We start from the raw sequence: 6,304 nt of genomic DNA on the forward strand, positions 1-6,304 counted from the left end.
GTCAAAGAAGTGAGCATGTTGCTAAAATACTTGCTTAACTCAGAATTAGCCCAAAAAATCCATTAAGTGCCAAATTAGCCAAAAACATTAGCATGCTGCTAAAATATTAGCTAAACTCAAAATTAGCCTTAAGAACCTCAGTAGCATGAATGTCCTTAACATGCTTTGATACCAAACGTGCATCATTAGCAGAAAGTGCACAAATATTTGAAGAAATATGTGAAAAAACCCACAAAATTTGTGCTAAGTTTCTATAATTATGTAATTGCTGACTGTCAAGCACGGAGCTATTTGCCTCGTTTCCACTTAGCGGTCCAAACCGGACTGGACCGGGTCGGACTGGACTTTTGAGCATTTCCATTACAAAATGGACCCGGTAAGAAGGACCGACTGGTACCATTTCTGGTCCCACGTTGGATGTAAGTCCATGGAAAAACGGAATGGACCCAAGAGGGCGGAGCTTCTGTTGTCACACGATGTAACCATGGTTTCTAACCACAAACAGTACTTTTTTTAAAATGATTTTTACTTTATGATTGCTTCCAATTATTAGTTGATGAATTGATCAATATTCCTACCAGTACCAGGTATTGATCTCTGAGTTTGAGATCAAGATGTCCTGGATTCATTTTAGATCCAGGATCGTTCACAATGAATCGACATCGATGAATCAGATCAGAACCATACGCTATCTGAATCAAATTATTGTTAAGATGAATCATTACAACTCTAATTTAAATCGTTTTAGTAATGAGACTTTTTCATCTCTTTCACGCAACTCAAACATTTCAGCTTCAAAGATGTTCTAGCAGAAGAAGCTCCAGCTGTGACGTTTGACAGCGACTGACATGACAACCAAACAAAAACATCACCAAACAAGCTCAGAAATGATCCTTTAATCCAGCTGATCAGCATCCATTAGCATAACTTTAATCTGAAGCACAGATCTGCATCAACTGTCTGTTTATCTGCAAAAATGGGAAACATGTTTTTGATGTTCTACAGAAACACATCAGACCTGCTGAGACTCACAACCTCAGTGTGCATGAAAACACCCAACGATCAATCAACCAAACACCACAGAGCTAGCTTTATATTCTAGTTTCAAGCTCAGAAGCTCTGAGGAAGAAAAACGAAGAAAGAAGAAGAAATATGCTGGAAGCTGTGTCGACCTGGTCAGGCCTTCTGAATGAAAACTTTAAGCCACGTGTCAAAGTCAAGGCCCGGGGGCCGGATCCGGCCCTCAGGGTAATTCTATCCGGCCCTCCAGATCGATTTTTGTTATTAATGACCCGATGTTATCTTAAGCTCATTTCTAACTTGTATCATTTTGACAAAATGTATTTTTATGGAGAGAAAAATATTGAAAGTTAATTAAAGTTTAAGTTGATTTATTCTGGAATAATATTCCTGCCTTTTTATTGTTCATAATTATGTTATAAAGTTAAGGTTTTAAAGTTTTAAAATTGTCATTCTGCTAACGTTTTGGACTATTTTAGCATTTACTAAGATTTATCAAGCTATTTTTGAGTTTAGATCATTTTTCAGCTACATGTTCTGTTTTTGGTTAACCTAAGTTTATTTTTTTTTATTTTTTAGGCTAATTTTGGCATTTAGCTAATATTTTAGCTGGCTATCTGCTTCAGTGATTTCAGCTATCAGCTTTAGTGTTTTAAACTATCAATTTCAGCATCTTCAGCGGTCAAATTCAGCTCACAGCATTCACTTTCTTCTTCTTTCTTTTGCTCTCCGTAGGCACTGGAGCTGTGACGTCGACCCTACACCATTCACACAATCATTATCACAGGTAATACTGTATATGTAGTTCATAATTATGTTAAAAAGTTACGGTTTTAGAGTTTTAAACATTTTGTTTTAGAGTGTTTTATAAATATTTATCCTGTTCGACCCGCGACCTAAAGTGTGTTTTGGATTTTCGCCCCCCTGTGTGATTGAGTTTGAAACTCCTGCTGTAGAAGAACCGTTTGTGTTGCTGTGCACGTGTGTGTGCGTGTGCTGCAGGTGAAGGTGTTTCAGTGCTTCAGAGTGTGACGATGTTCTGCAGGCCGGAGCTGCTGTTTGTCCACAGTTGTGTTTTCATCCGCTCCCTTGTTTGGCTCTGTCTCCTCATAATCCAATTATAATCCAATAATCGGCGCCGCAGATCCCTGTTTTCCTGCGTTTTGTTACAGAGTGATTCTGAGAAGCTTCTGCGTGACAATCCCCTGGATCTTCAGGCTTAAGCCCACTTTAGGATTAGTGTTCAATCAAAACACAAATTGAGTCAGTTTCCATCAGGATCAGGAGGTGAGGAGGAACACGTGACCTACAAAACCACGACGAGGAAGAAAACTCACTGACTGGATTCTTCAGAAGCTTCTGGAGTATATGCTGTTGTTAGTGAGAGTTTGAGGATGGATGGATAATGAATGGATGATGGATGGATGATGGATGATGGATGGATGATGGTTGGATGATGGATGGATGATGGATGGGTGGATGATGGATGGATGGATGATGGATGGATGATGGTTGGATGATGGTTGGATGATGGATGGATGGATGGATGAATGGATAATGAATTGATGATGGATGGAATAAAGGGATGATGGATGATGGATGGATGATGGATGGATGATGTTTGGATGATGGTTGGATGATGGTTGGATGATGGATGGGTGGATGGATGATGGATGGATGATGGTTGGATGATGGATGACGGATGGATGATGGTTGGATGATGGTTGGATGATGGATGGATGATGGATGGTTGGATGATGGATGGATGATGGATGGATGATGGATGACGGATGGATGACGGATGGATCATGGATGGATCATGGTTGGATGAACAGACTCCTGCAGATCCGTTATTTCTTCCAAAGTCTGCAGAAACCATTTGATCATAAACATTAAAGTTGCAGGAACGTTTCATTTTGAATCTCCGAACAATTTCAAATCTTTTCTTCGTTTCCAAAGTTCCTGATCATTTAAAGTGATAGAATCTTCTTGATCATCTTGATTTGGTTTTCTTCCCTCACACGGCACTGAAACGGTTAAAAATCCACATCGGACTCTGGCTTCATCTTTTTTTCTTTTCCAACCTTCAAAATAAATGACTGTATATTTCACTGTGAACTCCTGTTTGTTTGTTTGTTTGTTTGCTCGTTTGTTTGTTTGCTTGTTTGTTTGTTCGTCTGTTTGTCACTCTGTGAATGGAGGATGAGGAGGATGAAGGGGCAGTAAATTAGCGGTCTGTGGCTGTCAGAGCAGCATCTGCTGTACTGGTGTTAGAAGCTGGAACACCGTGATGATGATGATGATAATGATGATGATAATGGTGTAAAAACAGAATCTATAACACCCCCCACCCCCCGCAAAACAACCTTCATCGCTGCCAAATATCTGAGTGCTAATTTCTAAAGCTGCTTAGCGGCTCAGAGTTGAAGAGTTTGGACGGAAAACAGGACAAAAGCTGATTTCTGAGGAAAGGACGACTGGGTCCGGGCCAGGGGAGAGAGAGAGAGAGAGAGAGAGAGAGAGAGAGAGAGAGAGAGAGAGAGAGAGAGAGAGAGAGAGAGACACCCGCTCAAACAGAGAGAGAGAGGCCTGTCATTGGACTGATGTCTCTGCTGCTGCTTTAACGCTGAATTTAATGCAGTAAAGTGGAGGTGCAGCTGTAAGATACAAACACCAGTCTTCAGGAGTGAGTCAGCATGTTTGAGGACGTGCATGTGAGGACGTCAGTGACACTGGAAACAGTTGGAGTTTGGCTCGCATTACAATTTTATGTCAAAAATTCAATTTAAAGGAAACATAAAGAATATAATAACAAACTGCAAATTATTAAGGATTAATAGTGGAAATAAAGGATTTTAAAATTGGTATCAGGCCCTGAAAATTCAAAATGTGTGACTGCAGCTATACTGCCACCTTCTGGTGAAACATGGGATTGCTTTTTGAATCAATCAGGCTCCTGTCAGTCAAATCAAATATTAATTCATAAAGTGTGAAGTCATGTCCTGCTGGGAAATGATCATGTAGAGAAACTATCTGGCAAACAGATGACATGTGTTTTCTTTTTGTACTGTATTAAACGAAATAAACTTAAATGTTAAAATATTTTTACATTGGTGGCCTGAATTGTTTAATTTGTTCAAAACAGTTAAAAAGTTAGTTTCAAGTCTTTGTTTTCTGCAAAGTTTGTTCATATTGTGGACATCTGTGGGGCTGAACACACGTTTACCACAGAGTGAAACGTGGTGTACCTCAGGGTTCCATCCATGGCCCCTTCATTTTTAACATTTACATTTGCTTGTTTATGAAAAGATGAGTATCACTGCTATAAAAGGATCAAACCAAGATGACCGCAGAAACACAAGGAAACTTTTTATTTAAAATGAGTATCTAAGAGCTTACTAATTGCTGCATGACTCATTTTCCCGCCATCTCTGTCATTCTGCTCACCTGGCAGGTATGGACCAAACAAAATTCACATTTTTTTATGGGAATTGATGAGGATATCTGCTGGAGCAATGAAGAAAAACTAAGAGTAGAAAATATGTTTCAACAGAAAATCCAGCAAAGATGCTGTCCAGGATGTTGCAGCACAGTTTTAATTTTATTCATCTACTGAGCGTTCATTCAAAAACCTGATCATCATCAGCCGCTCTCTGAATTCATCAAACTCCGTCTGTTTGGGTCTCTGACTCCAGCCGAACCGGAGGCCGTCCCGATTCTCACTGCTGAAGCTCCAGCCCTAATTTGACGATTAGCAGCAGAACATCTGCAGCTGGGACTGAATTAAGATCAAATCCTTCACGATTTACATCCCAGAAACCCCAGGAAAACATGGAGGAAGATCACTGCGTGTGTGACCCAATTCCTCGACAATCACAGGACATGGAGAGCGCGGTTAGACGGGGCTCTAACTCCCACCAGCTGTTGAGGACTTAGATAAATGAAGATAGAAGGAGAGCGGCGTGAGCGCCCCTGCAGGCCGAGGCAAGAAGTGCAGGCAGCATCTGCAGGAACTCTAGAAATCTCACCTCTTCTGACCTGCAGGAGACTGATCTGATCGGGAAAAGAAACATTTCAAATGAAATCTAGGATCCACAGAGTCACAGATGCCAAAGATTTTAGTTTGGATCCTCCAGAACTTCTAGTTCTGTGTGATAATGTTCTCAGCACTTTCACCATAGAACTGGTCTTTGTCCAGAACCCAGTAGAGCATCAGAAACAGAGACCTGAACCTGATCCGAACCAGAACCTCAGATAGTTTGAAGACCCAATCCTATGAAAACCGTGTTTTAAACAAGTATGTCTGACATTCTTCCTCTTGATGGAGGAAATATTTAATAAAATTAAGATTTTAAATGACATTTATGAATATTTCTTTATTCAAATTGTCGTGAATCAGGAGCAGAAGAACAAATTACATTTGAATAATGTTGAGCTTTGCAGCTTTTGCAGCGTTACGCTCCGAGGAAAAAGATGACAGAGGCAGGAATCTTCATTAGCTGCTCTGGCATTTATTCAAAACGCACGAATGAAGAGAAGAAGAAAAAATACTGGAGGAAACAGAAAACATCCGGGTCGACGTGATGACGTCACATACATAAACTTTATAGACTAGCGCCCCTTAGTGGTTGAAATGAAAAAAAACAACTACATATTTTGTTACAAAGAAGAATATTTGAGTCCATTTATACATTAATCTAACAAAAAAACTTGTAGAGTCAGCGGCCACAAGCTCCTCCCCATCCTGACGTGTCCAAATAGATCCATGAACGTCTTTGTTTTCCTCATCTGAGCTGGAATCTGGATCTAAACTGTAAAGGTGTGTTCACACGACGGCGGAGGCGGCCAGTGTCAATGTTGATCAAAGGAGACGATCTGAAGCCCCGCGGCGCCATTTGAGTGACGGGCGCGCCGTGAAGGTCTGCAAGCAGCTACATCTGAACGACGAGGCGTAAAATGGGCGGGAAACTCTCTGGACAGATCGACGGCTTTCTCTCCCGCGGCGGAGCTCACTCGCCCGATACACCTGGTTAGGAACAGTCAGCACGTCAAAAAACGTATTTCTCGACATCATATCTGTCTCTCATTCATTCGAAGAGAGACATCCACAGACGGAGCTGGTAGCACCTTCGACACGCGGCGACAGAAACACATTTTTTGACGAGCAGCGAGCAGCAAATTCCCCGCGCGGGGCACGAGAATTTGTCACAAAAATCGCGTTTGGTGCTTCATGGCTCCTCCTCCGCCCAGCTGATTGGAGGAAGGAATGAATGATAGACAGAGG

This window comes from Oryzias melastigma, linkage group LG15 (genome assembly GCF_002922805.2).
Source record: "Oryzias melastigma strain HK-1 linkage group LG15, ASM292280v2, whole genome shotgun sequence".
Lineage (NCBI taxonomy): Eukaryota > Metazoa > Chordata > Actinopteri > Beloniformes > Adrianichthyidae > Oryzias > Oryzias melastigma.